This window comes from Canis aureus, chromosome 24 (assembly GCF_053574225.1).
Source record: "Canis aureus isolate CA01 chromosome 24, VMU_Caureus_v.1.0, whole genome shotgun sequence".
NCBI classification, from domain to species: Eukaryota; Metazoa; Chordata; class Mammalia; order Carnivora; family Canidae; genus Canis; species Canis aureus.
The window spans coordinates 37,761,546-37,781,029 of NC_135634.1; the positions used below are offsets into that span (position 1 = coordinate 37,761,546).

Sequence of the window (19,484 nt, forward strand, 5' to 3'; positions counted from 1 at the left end):
CTAAGAGTCAAGTCAATCCATCCGTCTGTCTATCTTTTTCCTTCCACTATCATTAAACCTGGTCCTAGAAACCTCTGCTCCCTTCCAACTGACTGTTTTTACTGTATAATGGGCTGGAAAGGCATAAGGAAATAAGTATCCCTCTGTGTGTAGGATTGATAAAGACATAGGCTTAGTCCATGGTCACTGGGGTGATACTGCCTATTCTGAAAACCTTCCCTTCCTTCCTCATTCCTGCCCATGTTCCAGGTAGTTGATACAAATTTTATGATACACAGAGAGTCTGCCTCTCTGTAGCCAGAGTACTCAAAAGCAAACCTAGATGAAAATACATTGTTTTTGTGATGATCTTAGCCAGTATAAGAGAGAGTAAAGAAAAGGTGAAAGGAAGAAAGGAGGTAAAAAGATGAAATTTGGAGAAACTTGGTTTATAAGATTAAGCCATAAGAGCAGAGGTGACATTAGCGAGAGATCTAGGCAGGTGGCATGGGCAGATGGCATGGAGTGGTAGGTGAAACTCTGGTGTTTGCTCCCTATAATTTTTATCAGACCTCTAGGCTACCCCTAACCAGCATACAAGCCAAGTACAAATAATGTGCTGCTATAAAACATGGTTTCTAGGGAAGGACTCTAGCACTCTCTTCAAAATATTGTCACCTCTAAGCCCCTCTTCCATAAAAATTCTGGAACCTCCAGCATTCAGGAAATCTGCTGGTCTGTCCTAACTTCCCAGCCATTCTCAGATAGGATCTTTCCCAAGGACAAGTCAAGTGATCATGATGGGTGAAGGCTGCCCAAGGGCTTCCCAGTGCTGGAGGGAGCTCACTTCTTACCTTGCCTGATAAACCTGGACCCCCAGCAAATAAACACCAGAACCTATGGAAGCCAATCAATCCTCCTTTGTAGTCTGAGTCACAGATATGTGCACAGACACATGCACAGACACACACACACACACACACAAACTCCCACATGTCCTTTAACCCAAGGCCCAAGGGAAAGAAAGGCATCTGTGCAGCCCAGGGAGCCAACTTCTCCAGGCTGTAGTAATATTCACAAGGGGTGGGACTAATAGGAGATGCCTGTGTGCTATGCAGTTAAAAAGATAAAATGACTTGTAAGGCTGGTAAAACCATCCCTGTGAAGATAGACAAGCAACACTGAAGCCATCGTGCTAGGAAAAAGGAACGATTGCTCCTACCATCTTATATTCAAGTGTCCCCCCTGGTCACAGGAATCAGGCATGTTTGGTAATCTACTTGGGCTAGCTGGGGCTGGTCAGAAAAAGAATGGGGCCAGGCAGAGATGGGGTTATTTCAGCTCAGGCAGGCATCCAGTTGGTGTTAGGCAGTGTGGCATGGTGGTTCCCAAGGTAGTGTGCTTCAGAACTACCCAGAGGACTTTCATTCAAAGATACAGCCTAGGGCTCTAGTGATACTTGCAGAATCAGAATCAGATGTCTGTGATGGTTTTTAAGCTCCCCAGGTAATTCTGTTACAGTTTGTCCAGGGACTGGCATTTAGAAACCACTGCAGTGGGGGATATAATAGAAGTATAAGATGCAGTTTGTCCTTGTGGAATTTATCATACAAGCAAAGATGTAGGACTTATTCATAGGAAAGGGATTTAATTATTCCCTCAACAATGTTCAAATAGTACTTTTATATATCTCTCTATATAGTGCTTTTGTTTCCTTAGATTGGAAACGTTCATTAATTCTCTCATTTACAAGCATTCTGTAACTATTTGAAGGCAGGGTTGTGTTTATTCACTGTGGATACATTTATTCACACAATCATCTAACTAACCACTTGTTCATCCCGTTACTTCAACAAATATTGAGTCTCCAGGGTGCCAGGCACTGTCCTAGGTGCTGGCAATGCAGCAGACTGACAAATCACTAACTTCCTGGAACTTATATTCTAGAGGGGGTGAGAGTGGGTGAGAGTAGAGAGCCATAAAATAAGCCAATGAATGAAATGAGTGCGACAAAGAAGATAAAACAAAGCCATGGGAAAGAGATGAATCAGGAGGCAACATTTAATAATACAGTCATGGGAGGCTTCTCGAGCTAATCCCCAAATGACGATGACACAGAATTAGCAGAATGAACATCTGGAAAGAACAAGGCAGAAACAGAAAGTGCAAAGTCTCAGCAGCTGGAACGAACTGGGGTTTTGCAGAAATGGAAAGCAGGCAGGGGATGCTGATCCCAGTGGCTGGCAGGAGAGAAGCAGGATGTGGCCAGAGAAGTGGGCAGAGGATGAACAGCAAGAAGGCTTATACGCTGTGGGGGGAGGAGGTTCTATTTTATTTCCTATTTCCCTGTGATCCTAAGTGCAATAGAACATTACTGCATGGTTTTATTTTTTATTTTTTATTTTTTTATAAATGTATTTTTTATTGGTGTTCAATTTGCCAACATATAAAATAACACCCGTTGCTCATCCCATCAAGTGCCCACCTCAGTGCCTGTCACCCAGTCACCCCCACCCCCCCACCCACCTCCCCTTCCCTCACCCCTAGTTCGTTTCCCAGAATTAGGAGTCTCTCATGTTCTGTCTCCCTTTCTGATATTTCCCACTCATTTTTTCTGCCTTCCCCTTTATTCCCTTTCACTATTTTTTATATTCCCCAAATGAATGAGATACTGGATAGTTTTAACCAAGGTGATTAAACAATATGATTTGATTTCCTCTAAAATTCACTCCGTTTTGTGGAAAATGGATTGCATAGGATCAGGAATGAAGTGGGAAACCAGTTTCAGAAGAATGAACAGGAGACAGTGGAGAGGGCAGAAGGAACACGGGTGCAAAGAAGTAGCTGGCACAGTACACATTTTGGGGTGAAGCGAAAGGAATCAGGGATGACTCCTAGATTAATGAATAAGCCCGATATCTGGAACATAATAAGCATTCAATGAGTAATTACTGAACAGCTGGATAAATGAATATAAAACAACTCGACATCAGCATCTCAAACATAATTGCATGCCAGTATATCTGGTGCAGGCAAAGCACTCTCGGCCATCAAGAAAGATGTCACTGCAGGCGCACGGAATTCCACAATGATTGCAAGGATGCCTGGCACCTTTTCTCTGGGCACCCCCCTTCATTGGCCTGAACTGGCTCACGCCAACCCTGTGGTCTTCTAGTACCATACTCACTGATGGTCTCCCAACAGCACTGTGAGCTTCAAGATGGGAAAGACTTAGCCTTGTTCAACCTTACATCCTCTGCTTAGACTGAGCTAGTACAAAATAAATATATGAGGAAGGAGAATCAATCTGTAAATCTCAATGTTTGTACCTCATTCTTAAATTCTAAATATTTTGAGATTTTACATATTGTAATTTTAAGACATTTTTCCAAAAATTATTTTAATATCCTACTTTAATCTTACTATTGAATGCTTATCAATAAACTGCTTCTGAAACTTAAAAAAAAAAAAGAAAGATGTCACTGTGGATTCAGATTTTCCAGGAGGTGGGATTTGAAATTTAACTCAAAGATGAGTAGCATTGGGATAGAGAAGCAATCTCTGAAGGAGATTCTAGACCAGAACATAACAATAAGCCTGATATGTTTGTTTTTTATGGGGTAGGAGGGGTTTTTTTTTTTTTTTTTTGGATCTATAATTTCTTAAGGGGTAAGAGGTTCAGGGGAAGTATAAAGACAACTGCATTGGCAAAACAGAGGATAGAGATACAGTTGGATATGAAAACAGGAAAAGAATATGAAGCCTCTTAAAAACTAGACTGTAGTTTGGATTCAAAAAGCAATAGAGATCCATCTTGGGTTCTTGTGTAGGGAAGCAGCATGCTGGCAGCAGGTGATTTATGTCTTGAATTTAGATGGTCTGGGACTGGAAGTCAGTGACACAATACTATGAGACAGCAGGTCAGATAGAATTATAGTAATCTAAGCACTGGGTCCACCGAACTATCCTTTCTGGAAAACAAAACAAAAACAAAAACAAACAAAAAAGCATAATGTTCCAAGCCTGGGCATATAGACCATATAGACATATAGAACCAGAGGTCCTTGGAGCTTGCCAGGGGGGTCAGGGCAGGAGAAGAGGTGGGAGGTGGTCAGTGGGAGAAAATAAGTCAGCCCTGAGCCAATAAAGAAGCCCTCACTACAGCTTAAAGAGAACACAGGAGTTTTTTAGTTAGCTGCAGGTGGTTACATACCCTGAGCCAATTTGTGTATTTTCCTTCTTCAGATTCCAAATCTAAGTAAAATTCTTGGACCTCCCCAGGGCATTTGCAGCTGCCATGAGTGGGCCATGTCGATGAAGAACATCCTCCTTGGTGATCAGAGATTCAAAGCTCAACCCCAGCCTCCTGGCCCTTGCAAACTGTGTAGAGATAGAGAGTGGAAGAGGGAGAAATGAGACCTTTTATTTTTGCATTCAAGAGCTGCTGGAACATGGCGCTCGCTCTCTCTCTCTCTCTCTCTCTCTCTCTCTCTCTCTCTCCATTTGTGATATATATATATATATATAACAAATCTAAGAATTTGAGGACCTTGCCTCATGCCCCAGCAGGTCAGTGAATTATGCCTGGTCACTTGGAAGTGGAGGCCACAGAAAAGGATGGTGGACTATGGAGTCAGGTCTCCCAAATGGAAAGGAAATGACAAAATGAAAGAGAATAGCAGCAGCAGCCCATGGTGGAAACTTGTCATCTTACAGCCTGGAAGCTGTCTGGCTTCCCCAACACAGGAACGTGGGGGAAGCAGGCTCAACATCCAGTTAGGCAAGAATACAAAGCCAGATTCTGCTAAAGAGGCTGGAATGGTTCCAAATGATAACCATCTGCTCAGGGGTCCAGTGGAGCCTGGTTGGTTGGAAATTATTCATGGTCAGGCCACACTGGGCCACTTGGACAATCATGCACCAGTCTTCCCCGTGGTTCAGCACAGATGGCAGCTTCTACTCCCCTATTTGTTTTTGAAACACAGCAACTAGTATCCAGGATGCAGTCGACTGACACAGAGCCAGGAACCCAGCATGTTCTTTCCCACCTCAGTCTCCTGGCCTGTACTGCCTGTACTGTAAGAGTGCCACGTGTGTGTACATGCACTCATCAATCATGCAACAGATATTTCTATTTTTTTAAGATTTTATTTATTTATGTGAGAGAGAGACAAAGAGAGAGAGAGAGAGAATAGTAGGGGAGAGGCAGAGAGAGTAGCAGGTTCCCCTCTGAGCAGGGAGCCCAACTTGGGGCTCCATCCCAGGACCCTGGGATCATGACCTGAGCCGAAGGCAAAAGCTTAACTGACTGAGCCACCCAGGCGCCCCTCAACAGATATTTCTTGAGCATCGAATACATGTCACATGCGATGCTAGGACTTGATACAGTAGATAAATATGACAGGGTCCCTTACCTCCAGGGGATGACAGCGAGGGACACAGATCACACTCTGTAGAATACCGCCAACATTGTTACAAAGAGTGCAGTCCAGGTCAGGTGGCCGTAGTTAGAGAAATTTGATCCGAGACACTATCTTTGTTCTGTCTGTTGTAGGAAAGGATTTTTCCCTACCAAAAAATAGTGAAAAAGAAACTCCCAGAAGAAGAAGCATGTAAAATGTACAATATCTTGAAGGAGTCCAGGGGAAGGACCAGGGATAACAAGAGGTTTCCTGTGACTAGCAGCAATGCCAGAGAAAATGTAAGTGCCTCAATCAGCTGGGGACAGATTATGAAAGGCCTTTGCTAAGGGGTCTGGATTCCTGAGCAAGATAGAGACCTAATCAACAGTGCATTAGAAACGAACAGATGCTGACATCTGGTGCCCAAGGACTTAGGAATGCCTAATTGTCTCCAGCAGATCACATGTCCTCCCCATGACATTTTCAAAGGCACTTGCATACACGTAGCATGATTATTGGTTGGGCAAGCCCTACGCTATCCTGATATCAGAAGTTTCAAGGCAACATGAGGCTTAGGCTCAAAGACCTATGTAGGATCTTCTGTCCTCTCTGGACCAAACACATGGGTATGTCTGTGGGCACAGAGTAAGAGAGAAAGAAGGGAATTATGTGAGCAGGCTCTGTCTTAATCCTCAATCCCCAAGCTTGTGCCCAAAATGCTGTGGCTAGATCGCCCTCTGGAGGCAGGAGGCAGAAGAGCAGCAAATCTGGGTGCAGAGTACCTCCGTGTGGTGACTGAGATTAAACATTATCCCGAGTACCACATTCGGGTGACATTCTGCCCCTAGTTTTCCCCTGTGATCTGTCACTGGGATCTTTGAAGGAATCCTACATATAAACGAGGCTGTTTCTTCAGCACAGGAGCCTGTTGAGTGTGGATCCTTTTACACTCCAAATGTGAACTACCCCAACCCCATGTCTTTCAGTTGTTCCACTTTTCCAAATTTCCAAGGGATGTATAGACGATGCACACCAATATCACTGCACCCCAGCACCCAACCTAGCTTCAAAATACAGAAGATTTAAACAAAACATTGGCATTTCCCAAGCAAAAACTAATTCTCACTTGGTTGCCAGACTGAAATACAGCTGGGTTGTAAATACCTACAAAGGGAGGGGAAAAAAGGGAATCCTAAACTAATTTGGGAGAAACTTGCCATTGGGCCGACTTGGTCACCATATGCAAATTTTATAGAAACTCAAAGTTTGAATGGGTCAGGTGGCAGTAGAAGTCATTCCAGGATAATGACCTTTAGCTAGTGATGTGACCCACTTGCACACAGGGAGTGAAGATTGGGGTGGGAAGGGACCGGGCAAGTGGACCCTGACTTATGAGATCAGCAATTCTTCACAGCATTTCCAAAGGCCAAATGAGAAGGCTTTCTTCAAACTTTCTAGTCCCAGGACATTGAGCTACATTTCCCCAGTTGCAGCCCAAATATCTTCTTCTATCACCAGGTTCCCTCTTGCAACAAGGCTTGACTTCCCCAAAAAATAATATGACAAATCAAATATCTCCCCCCCCCCCATGACATCTTCCCTGGTCCTTCTAGCTGTGGATAACCTCTGTTCTCACTTAGAACTCACCTGGCCCTTATCTGTGCCTTTCTTGTAATTGTGTGTGTGTGTGTGTGTGTGTGTGTGTGTGTGTGTGTATAACTTCTCTATTCTATTAGAAGATTATAAACTCTTTGAGGACGGAACTAGGAACAATAAAAACTGGACTTTTTCCCCTTCTTTATGAGGGAAAGAGAGACTCCACAGAGGTCTCCCTTAGAATCCAGGGTTATTTCGTAGCTCCCACTCTCAGTGTGACCCCAATCAACCTTGGGGGTGAGACACAGCTGGCAGAACTGGTCATACACATGCAGAGCAGGAAGTGTCTTGGATGGTGTGCTTTGGGGAATGCAAGGAATTTCCCAATTTTGTCCCCAAACCTCCCACCTCCAATACCTGAAATTCTACCAATTAGTAATACATTCCTTTCAGTCTTTGAGGTTTTCCTCTTTTGCAGTCTCCTCTTGAGCAAACCCTAAATACCCCATAGAAAAAGAACATTATAACCTCTACGGTGCAATGACTTAGCAAGGGAGTGACTGCCTATTAGAGGTAAGCAAAGTTGACAGGAGTGTGTGACTGTGTGAGTATTTCAAAGGCCAGACATTACAGCAGGGAACAAAGACTATGAAAATACACGAGGGGGAAGTCTTGTTTGTTTTGTTTACTTCTGTATCCCCAGCACTGCTTATGGTGCCAAAATACAGAAGGTGCTCAGTGGATGTTGTTGAAAATGAATGAAAGAGCAAGGATGATGGAAGAGAAGTCCAGAAAACAGATATTCTCCAGGGAGAGGTTATAAGGCCAGAAAACGAATTACCTGGGGAAAGGATTGATTCCTTATTCTTCTCATGTGACCTCATAATATTTCGGACAACATAAGAAGTGCTGAAGAAACACTGCAACTGATGTATCCTTGCTCTCTAAGTTTAGTGCCACACAGCAATAGCCAGCTTTGCCAGTCAAAAATCAGTCTTGCCACCAGGGGGCAATGCAGACCAAATACCAGGGGGTTTTGGTCTAAACCCCCGGTGGCTAACAGCAGGGGGCCCCCAAATGCCATTTGGGACCACCAAATACAGCATACCCCTCCTTGCACACTCATTAATATCAAAATCCCATCTAAGCAGCTTTGCTTCTCAGACTTGTAACAGAGACAGTAGTTCAAAAGTCATACTGAAATCACTCAATCAATAAAAATTGTGGCCTATATTGGGGGACAAGAAGAAGAAAAAGAAAGTTGGTACTACGCTCACTGTTAAGAACAGTGAACAACAATAAGGTATTATTCCTATGGAACTTGAAGGATCCCACAGATGATTCTTTTTTTTTTTTTTTAAGATTTTATTTATTTACTCATGACAGACACAGAGAGAGAGGCAGAGACACAAGCAGAGGGAGAAGTAGGCTTCCTGCAAGGAGCTCAATGTGGGACTCGATCCCGGATCCCGGGATCATGCCCTGAGCCGAAGGCAGACACTCAACCACTGAGCCACCCAGGTGTCCCGATGATTCATATTTAATTGATAATTAATATGCAGCGAGTATCACATAATATCTATGAAAGGCATACAGAAACTTTCTCAGGATTGATGCCAAGCACTAGACTATTATCTAGCATTTAGAATCCAACTGGGTCAGGATCTTAGATAGTAGTCTGGCCCTTTCATTGTTAAGCTGTAAAAAGAGGTTGAAAGTAGGTAAAAGACATGCCCAAGTCAAAGAAAGAAGCAAAAAGGAAATATTTATTGACCTCGATATTGTATCCTATTGGGCTTATATACTACAATACTTACGGAACCTCTACCAGGCCAGCACCCATTTTCTCAAATGAGAAAGCAGACATAGAGAAGGATTACAAAACTGTGCTTTATTTTACTCATTCTCTCACTCAACATTTATTGAGCTCTTACTTGGGCTGGGAACTATGTTAAGGGATAAGAATACTGAGACGATAAGACCTAAGATGAGTGGGACAGATAAACACAGCGATTGCTACAATTGAGTGTACGGAGTGTTCAGCCTCAGTTCGTCTTTGAAACCAAGGCTACATCTTGCTGCCTTCTAGTAGAGTCAACATCCCTTCCCCAGGGCACGTTCTATCATGTCCTCTTTGTATCTCCAGTACCTTGTTTTCCCCTATAAATGAATGGGACAAATGAATGGAGATATAGATGGATGGATTGTTGGGTGGACAGATGAGCAAATAAATCAATTCTAAAGACCATGAGTCAAAAAGGGGAAAGAAATGAAGAAGTATTCAGTGAGATAGTGAGTAGGCCTGTTTATAACTATATTCTTACTATCTGCACAGATACTTGCTCTCTTAGCCTGTAGTAAACTCTTTTAAAGCAAAGAAGTTTCCCTGTATGTTTTCTAACACCCACACAGCCTAACACAATGTTAGGTATCCTCCAGGTACTCAATAAAAGTTTGTGAAGTGAAGCAGTATCTTTCCATGTTTCACTTCATTCTCTCTGGATCTTTTAACTTTGGACAAGAGGGTGGGTAAGGTTCTTCCACCTTCATGTGGAGGGGAAGACAAAGCCACAAAAAAGTGAAGTGTCTAGGGGTCTGAACTCTGGGTCTTAAAGATTCAGCATCAGTTGAGCATCTGCATTCGCCTCAGGTTATGACCCTAGGGTCTTGGGATTGAGTCTGCATTGGGATCCCTGCTCAGCCAGGAGTCTGCTTCTTTCTCTCCCTCTGCCCCTCCCCACTGCTTGCTCTCTTTCTCTCTCTCTCTCTCTCTCTCTCTCTTTTAAATAAATTAATTTAACTTAATTTTAAAAAGAAAAAAAGAGCTTCTGGAGCACATCAATGAGAGAGCATGTACCCTTTAGAAGAAGCATCCCAGAGGTCTCAGCCCTGAGGACTGATGAGAACCCCCTAGCTGTGTCTGGAGAAAAGCTCCAGACCTGAGTCCCTGTGAGTTAAAGGTGTTCACAGGCATCCCCACATGTGAAAGGCAGGCCACCCACTACCAAAGAGGTAGATGTGGGAGCTGGGGCTGGCAACTCTAAAAGAGAGGGGAGAGGAGGATGCAGGAGTAGGAGCCCAGGGAGTGTCCTTGGTAGAGGAGCAAGTATATCCTCCACCAGCTAGCCAGGGAAGCTCAGAACTTGTCCTCCTTACACCCCTCTAGTCCAGCAAGGCTAAAGGCAGAAGTCACCCTGAAGGGTTGAGTTCCAGTTAAAGAGAGAAAGAAAGAGATAATTACCATAAAAATAACCTCTCTCAGACACACAAATGGCCAACAGACACATGAAAAGATGTTCAACATCACTCAGCATCAGGGAAATACAAATCAAAACCACAATGAGATACCACCTCACACTAGTCAGAATGGCTAAAATTAACAACTCAGGAAACAACAGATGTTGGTGAGGATGCAGAGACATGAGAACCCTCTTACACTGTTGGTGGGAACACAAACTGATGCAACCACTCTGGAAAAAAGTAAGGAGGTTCCTCAGAAAGTTGAAAATAGAGCTACCCTATAACCCAGCAATTACATGCACTACTAGGGATTTATCCAAATGATACAAACATAGTGATTCAAAGGGGTACATGCACTCCAATGTCCACTATATATATATATATTTGATATATAATATCAGCCATCAAAAAGAATGAAATCTCACCATTTGCAATGACATAGATGGAACTAGAGGGTATTATGCTAAGCAAAATAAGTCAGTCAGAGAAAGACAAATACCATATTATCTCACTCATAGTTGTAACTTCAGAAATAAAACAGATGAACATAGGGGAAGGAAAAGAAAAATAAAAGAAGATGAAATCAGAGGGGTACTTGGGTGGCTCAGTCAGTTAACCATCTGCCTTCAGCTCAAGTCATGATCCCAGGGTCTTGGGATTGAGAACTGGGTTGGGGGACTAGGGGGGTGGACCCTGCTCAGCAGGGAGCCTGCTTCTCCCTCTCTTCCCTCCTAATGTTCTCTCTCACTATCTCTGTCTCTCCCCATCAAATAAATAAATAAACTCTTTAAGACGAAATCAGAGAGGGAGAAAAACCACAAGAGACTCTTAACTCTAGGAAACAAACTGAGGGCTGCAGGAGGGTGAGGAGGAGGATGGGGTAATTGGGTGATGGACATTAAGGAGGGCACTGTAGTAATAAGCACTGGGTGTTGCATGCAACTGATGAATCACTAAATTCTATCTCTGAAACTAATAACACTATACGTTAATTAACCCATTTAACATTTTTAAAAAGCCTCTCTCATATCTGTATACATGTCCCTTTTGATGAGATTTTGCTTTACTTATCAAGAAATAGAGTTTATGTCTCCTTTCCTTAAATCTTGGCTTGTCCTGTGACTTGCTTTTACAACTAGAACATGGTAGACATGATACTATATGGCTCCCCTGATGAGGTCTCAGCAGGACTTGCAGTTTCACTCTAGTTCCCGTAGATTAAATTTCTATCACTATCATGTGACAAGGCTGAGCTAGCCTTCTTGAGAATGAGAGACCATGTGGAGAGAGAGGCCTAGATAACAATAGTCACTGACCACCAGACATGTGAGTGAGGCCATCTCAGACCACCCAGGCCCACCACTTGACTGCAAATATAATAGTGCCCTCTGCAGAAAGTGTAGAGAGTGCCAAGCCTGGCACCACCTAGTGATTTTCCATTTTCTGTCAGGATCTTCTTCCAGAGTTGAGCCAGCCCAAATTGTTGATCTGCAGACTTGCGAAGAAATAAAATGGTGGTTGCTTTAAGTATCACCAAGTTTTGGTATAAAGCAAAGATTATAATGTGTTTTTGTGTCTATGTGAATAATTGAATGCATATAGATACCAGCATCAGAACTAGTCAGGTGAATAATTGCATGTGTGGAATCAAAGCCTTAATACACTCTACTTTCAGATTTTGCCTCCTGAATCCATTAATATAAAATTTGTTTGGTGGAGCTGACTTTTTCCCTCTCTTTTCTTTCAGCAAGAAAATAGAATAACCAGGATTTGGAAGAAATTTACTTAGTTCTCAGGAATGTCAAAAGTGTAAAGGAAGGATCCAACCTATAGGTTTTTCTTCAATGCATTAAGGCTCTGCAGTGTGATATCACACTGTGATATCAGGGAATTGAACTGGAACCGGGCAATGGCTGCATGAGGCCTGGTTTTACCCCTCATTGGCTGTATTTTTTTTTTTAATTTATTTATTTATTTTAGAGAGAGAGAGCACTAGCAGGAGGGGCAGAGGGAAAATGAGAAAGAATCTCAAGCAGACTCCACTTTAAGTATGGAGCCAGACACAGGACTCAATCCCATGACCGTGAGATCACCATCCAAGCTGAAATCAAGAATTGGACACTCAACCAACTGCCCTACCCAAGTGCCCCTCGTTGGCTGTATTCTTGAGCATGATCAGTTTCTTCTCTCTATACCTTAGTTTCCCTAACTGTAAATAGAAGCTTCATTTGATAGCCTCTAGGCTCTCTCACCAATAACATTTCTTGAATTGCTGGTAAGGATGTATTAATCCTTTTCACTCACCTCATGGCATATTCCTTTGAGTTTATAAAAATCAGTAGATATCGATGGGGAGTAGATCTGTCCCTATGGGGGTGGGGGCAGAAAATAGGACTGAGAAAAGGTAGTTAAGACTCCTTAGAAGATACTGCAAGGCAGGAGGGGAGTCAGAGATAGAATATACACATAACATCTGCATTTTGGAGATTGGCTCAGACATCCAGGTTATACTGGGTCTCAGATCCGGAGAGTTGCAATCTGTCTAGCAAACTTAGGTTGCAACTCACAGGACATGATGCTTTATAGCGTGATCCTGAGTAAGCCTCAGAAATAGCTGTGGAAAAAGATGACTTTTCATCTAGATATAAGTCTGATTGGAATATACAAGGATAAATCATTTATCATTTATGGTAAATCCAATCATAAATCTGATTGGAATATACAAGGATAAATCATTGGAATATACAAGGATAAAACATTCTCTGCCCTCCATCTATTGCCACCATTTTTCTGAGAATGGTAATGACCATTCTCTATAGAAGGTCCATCTTCCTAACCATGTTACACTGGACAGTATTATTTATTTCATTTTAAATTTTAAGAAATTAAAGTTCAGAATGATGAGGTGAATTGCCTGAGTCACGTAATTAGGAATTTCAAAGCCAGGAAATAAACCCAAATTTGTCTTATTCTAAAACTTACAACCTTTTCTACTACATCATTCGGTCCCTGGCACCATCCAAGAGTCTTCTACTTCCTGCCATAATCTCCCAGAGCTAAGGTCAAGTGGGGGGAGGTACTCTGCCATTTATGAACAGGGCCATAGCACTTCTTGATACAGCTGCTTCATATCTACCATGGATAGAATCTGGATTGGATCTACTTCACCCTAAATTCTAACCCTGTAGAAAACTGAAATATCACATAATTCCAGTGAATAAAGAAACAGGAATAATTGCAGAAGCTTGGAGCCCCTATCTGAAACTTCATAAAATGTGGCTTCAGTCCCTCCTCCCAAACGAAAAGCAGTCAGAGATCACTGCATATTAGGCAAATCTGCAAAATTGTGGTCTTCAACCCAAGGGAGCTTAACCTCTGGGGACTACATCAAAAGACACAAAACATGTAAATGTTGAGCTTTGTGGAACTAAACTACAGTATAAGAAAATGAGAAAATAAAGATCCTTAAGAACTAGAGGGGAAAGAAAGATTTTGTGGAGCAAGAGAAGTTTATACTGAGCCTTGAAGGAAAAAATGGCCAGAAGAAGGAGACCCCTCAGCACTGGGAACAGCATAAGAAGAAACTTGAGTGAGAGAAGTGAGCAGGCTTGTGTAAAGGACAGTGAAAAAATAAATCTCTATGAGGCCTGGGTCATAGGAAGAGGAGATGGTAAGTGGCCTCAGAGTGGGCTAGAAAGCCAGAGGTCAGACAAAGGGAGAGATTTGGCACCTAGGCCTCATTCACTCATCTATCTCACCCTGTAGAAGACTGAATCCATGGGCCTCTACCCACACAAATCAACAGGCAGACATCTGCATGTATGCAAGTGCATACAGACACACACCCCTGCTTTGTGTTTACTCCTGTCAGAAATCAGCCCTCGAGATTACTGTGGATTCCAGAAGAGGGTGGGGAGGGCCAGGATAGCAGATCATTGAGGCTCTAATTACATATCTTTGAGGTGGAAATTTAGCAAAACCACAGACTTGGAACAACATAAAAGTGCATAAAACAGTCTCATCCGTTCATTATGCAAAGGAATTGCTCATTTATGGAGTTTGGATTACAGTAGAGAGCTCATAAAGCAAAACGATGGTGCTTTATGGAATCCCATAAGTATCAGCACGTTGTTCTTGTCATGAAGAGCACACCTGTTGGATGTAGCCTAACCAATGCTGTGATAGGTTCCCCACCTACTGAGGAATGGCCACATAGCACCATCCACCTCGAGGAGTGATGCCAAAAACAAGGACCAAGAGAGAAGCTAGCTGAGAGAACGACTATCTATAACAATTCTGAGATCATAGGGAAAAGGTTCCATCAAAGAACTATTTATTATGAGAAAAAAAAATACTATAAATAGGGGCAGCCCCAGTGGCGCAGCGGTTTAGCGCCACCTGCAGCCCAGGGCGTGATCCTGGAGACCCTGGATCGAGTCCCACGTTGGGCTCTCTGTATGATGCCTGCTTCTCCCTCTGCCTGTGTCTCTGCCTCTCTCTCTCTGTCTCTATGAATAAATAAATAAATAAAAATATTTAAAAAGTACTATAAATAGTACAAATATTTTCATGCTGGGGGCAAAGGACTCAGAAAAGGGAGATAAGACTTAGTCATGCCTTATACACTAACAAGTTACCTATTTGTGATTCACGGAATTCTGTGGAACCTGGATCCCTTGACTCCAACTCAGTTTTTCTACATTTTATTATCTATCTTCCTTAAAATTTACATTAAAATTACTTTGGGGAATGATTAAGTCACTAAAAGAGCATTCCTCAAAGTATGGTCTTGTGGAATACTTGTTTACAAGAAAAAAAAAGTGTTTGGTGAATAAATACATTTGGGAAATCTCAAATTAAATTCACATACTTGGAATGCATAGTGAGTGAACATCACCATTAATGTGTTAGAAGCTCTGAAAAGTCTTGCAATAATGAAATTTAAATCTGTTTAACTTTAACTTGCTTTTTTCTAAAATTTAAGTAACCCCAAAAATTGTTTTTGTTTTCTTTTGTTTTTGTGTGCAAAACAACTACAGTTGACCCTTGAATAATACAAGGTTTAGGGGTGCTGGCCACCGCCCACCTCCGTGCAGTCAAAAATCTGCGAATAACTTTTGACTCACCAAAAACTTAAGTAAAAACAGTCTACTGTTGACCAGAAGCCTTAATGACACCATAGTCAATGAATACATATTTTGCATGTTTTATGTATTATACACTGTGTTCTTATAGTCAGGTCATCTGGAGAAAAGAAAATTTAATTAAAAAAAAAAAAAACATAAGAGAGGCATGCCTGGGTGGCTCAGTCAATTGAGCTACCTGACTCTTAATTTTGGCTAAAGTCATGATCTCAGAGTCATTAGATGGGGTCCTGGGTTAGGCTCTGGCTCAACGTGGAGTCTGCTTTTCCCTCTCCCTCCCCCTTTGCTCCTCCCCTGCTCACACCCATGTGTGTACTGTCTCTCAAATAAATACATAAATCTTTAAAAAAGAAAGAAAGAAAAAATTAAAGAAAGACAATAAGAGAAAATACATTTATAGTACTATATTTGTAAAAAAAAAAAAAAAAAATCTCTGTATAAATGGACCCACACAGTTCAAACCTGTATTGTTCAAGGGTCACCTGTATTATCATCTGAGGAACAAATGTTTTATTAAAGAAGTTTTGGAAAATAATGAACTTTTTGGCTTTTTTCCAGTTTTCTGTCTTTGGATATAAATTTGAAAATTGTTCAGTGACTTTTCAATACCTATTGCTTGATCCTTTTGTTTCAGTGCAGCCTGGTAAAGTTCTGTCCTAATCCTCTTATATATAGTTGTATTACTTACTCATAAAGAGATATGATTACCAGGTTTCTGGGTGGAACCAAGGAACTCATGAACTTCAGGTTTTCTGAGACTGAAAAAGTCATATCCTGGTCCCCAGAGATAAGAACAGAATCAGAGTGCTGTGATCAGGGCATTTAGTCACACTGGGGCTAACCATAAGAAAAACATGTTAGAATGTCCTGTGTGTATGTATTAGAAAGCAATGGTGAAACTGGACAGGACCCAAAACAAGCAAATAGATAAATTGTGGTTTATCCATACAAAGGATTCATGCTACCCATCAATCAAATGGAATAAACTATGATATAAACACAACATGAATAAACTCAACTGAGTGAAAAAGAGTATGTACTATATGATCTAGAAATATAAAATTCTAGGAAATTCATATAATCTATAGTGACAGAAAGCAGATCAATGGTTGCTTTGTGATAGGAGCAAAGGGAGGGAAGGATTGCAAAGGGCACCAGGAAATTTTGGAGAGTGGATGATGGAAATGTTTGATATCCTTTTTTTAAAAGATTTTTATTACTCGTTTATTTTTGAGGGCGGGAAGAGTGAGCAGGAGGGAGACAGAGGGAGAACCTGAAGCAGAGTCGGCACTGAGTGCAGCTTAGATGCAGAGCTCAATCTCATGACAGTGAGATCATGACCTGAACCAAAACTAAGAATCAGATTATTAACCAACTGCACTACCCAGTGCCCCAGAAATGTTTGATATCTTAATTGTGGTGATGGTTTAAAGGTGTATACATATGTCAAGACTCATAAAAATTATATACTTAAATATGTGCGCTTTATTGCATATAAGCAATATCTCAAAAGAGTTGCTAAAATAAATTGAAATAAATAAAATATATAAAACATTAGAATTTTTTTCTCTAGGAAAAAAAATCAACATGATGAGAAATTTATGCCTGGCTTGCCTCTGATTAATGCTTTTGATCATCAATGATTTTTAGATAATCAAAGTTGGTAAGAAAGTGAATGAATGAGTTCAGGACCCCCATGGGCTCCATTTCTAGACCCTGCCTTCTACATTCTTATAGGCCACATAGACAAAAGTAACTGTCTTTCATTGCTTTCTTATCAATGGAAGAGGCTTTGAAAGAATTTCATCTGGTTCCTAGAAATTTAAGGGACACAGATGAAGGGGCTTGTGCACTGGCTTCTCTTTGATAGCAAAGTTTCACCAAAGCTACTATGATCTAGGGGAATTAACTGAGCCGATGTTTCCAGACAAGTTTGACTTACCTTCTCTGCCGGTACATCTTCGGTGGGGTCATTTTCTCTCTGTGTGACTTTGGAGAATCAGACACTTCAGAGGTGTAACAGATTTAAAGGATTAAAAAGACCGTTCACCTTAGAAGAAACTAAGGCAGGAAAAGAATTTCTTCATTCCTAAAATGAAAAGGTGTGAAAGTTTCTTCTTACTTGACATTTTATGATTCTTTGGATTTTTCTCTGCAAATAAGAATGGCACTGTGAGCATTCCAAATGTGTGGATGAGTTTGAGGAAGAGGAAAAAGAGATGGATGGGGACATAAAGAGGAATTGGCCATATTGAGTCCTAAGAATCTGGTCTTCATAGTCAGACAGACCTTAGCTTCATCCCTGAATGGTAAGCCATGGTGAGCAATTCACAACTCTGAGTCTCCTCTGCAATCTAGAGTTATTAGTAACTAATTATTTTCAAAAGTAAATGAAAAAAATATTTGTAAAAATACCTAGCCCAACACATATATAAGGAAAAAGTCTCAATTTCTTCTCTACCTGCCAGAGACAAATAGCTTAAAAAACATTTTGCTATGAAGAGGCCTACAAGTTTACTGACAAATGCAGGTCCAAGGTATCCCAAATCCTCAGAACTGATTCGATGACAAAACCCTCCTCAAACCATAAGGATCCTTGATTTCTGTTTGTTTAACTGAACCACATAAGGCATTTTTCCCCTGGTGACTCATTGCTTCTGGAAGGGAGCCCACAACTTAGCAGGGCCTTTCTTCCCCAGCCATGAGGCTCTTTTCTTCCATGCCACTTTCCCAGGCTCTACAGAGCTGCTTCTGATATTTTGACTTCTGTTGCCCACCACCCCCACTCCATCTTCAAGCTTGTTCGTTCTTTCTTTCTTTCTTTCTTTCTTTCTTTCTTTCTTTCTTTCTTCTTTCTTTCTTTCTTTCTTTCTTTCTTTCTTTCTTTCTTTCTTTTTTCTTTCTTTCTTTCTTTCTTTCTTTCTTTCCTTTTCTTTCTTTCTTTCTTTCTTTCTTTCTTTCTTTCTTTCTTTCTTTCTTTCTTTCTTTCTTTTTCTTTTTTCTTCTTTTCTCCCCTCTTTGCTTTTTAAGGGACAGCCCAGATCTAAGACACCTTCAGAGTTCAGGATGGTGAAAACAGGTGGACAATGTCAACTGAGGGGACAGGGCTTTGTGTGTCTCAACAAGTTAAGTCTCTTAGAGCTGGAAAACACTGAAGATACGTGTCTGTCTCATGAGGCTGCTGTCATCAAGCACACAGATTGAGTACTTTGTTTGTGGTGCTTAAAATAACAGGAAATTATTCCCCCACAATTCTGGAGGCCAGAAGTCTGAACGCACAGTGTCAGCAGGGCCTCTCCTCTCTGATGCCTCAGGGGAGGACCCTTCCTTGCCCCTTCCAGCTTCTGGAGGTTGCAGCAATCCTTGTAGTTCCTTGACCATACACACATCCCTCTAATCTGTGCCTCTGCCAACACATTGCATTCTCCCTAGGCATCTCTCAATCCCTGAGTCTCTGTGACATTTCTTTCTCTTATAAAGACATCAGTTTTATTGGATTGGGATTAACCTGATTCAGTATGTGAACTCATCTTAATTACATCTGCAAAGACCCTATTTCCCAATCAGTTCACATTCTGGTATCTGGATAGACATTAATTTGGGGAAGACACTATTCAACCCAATGTAGCATCTTAGATATCCAATCCACAGAAAGAGAATAAATCCTAAAGACTAAAGTAATTTAGTCTAGATTATATGGCCAATTAATTAATGTCAGAAATAAAACTGGAGTCCAGGCCTTGTGCTCCCATATCCAGAGTGATTTCTAAGGCACCAATACATGTCTTCAAGGAGCACCAATTTGGCTCCAAGCTCAGGTTGGGGAAAGAGGATGATTTAATTTGGGAGGTTTCCTGTACTGAATTAGGTTTATAATAATAATAGCCACTAAGTACTAGGCTTTAGACACATGGTCTCTAATCTCTATGACAATAGTTAACATTGTCAGAGAGCTTACTATGGGCCAGCCACTATTCTTAACATTTAAATATGTATTAATTTATTTAATCTTCCCGACAAACTGAGGTCTGTCTAAATCCAAAGCCCATGCCCTCCCTCTAGCACCCAACTTAAATGAGAACTTAGAGCAAAAATGGCACTTTAGACAATCCCTTCCCACTCC

The 19,484-nt window shown here is 41.4% G+C and overlaps 1 long non-coding RNA gene across 2 annotated transcripts in view; it reads left to right on the forward strand.

The window, feature by feature from the left end:
• The window catches only part of LOC144296088 (uncharacterized), a 115,726-nt gene that overhangs the window by 49,739 nt on the left and 46,503 nt on the right, over window positions 1–19,484 (forward strand). The window contains exon 4 of one of the 2 annotated variants that reach the window (XR_013363216.1): window positions 5,534–5,699. The exons of the other annotated variant lie outside the window; for it this stretch is intronic. This is a non-coding gene — a long non-coding RNA (uncharacterized LOC144296088). Of the gene's footprint in view, window positions 1–5,533; window positions 5,700–19,484 lie in introns of those variants that run through there. 2 annotated transcript variants of the gene reach the window in all.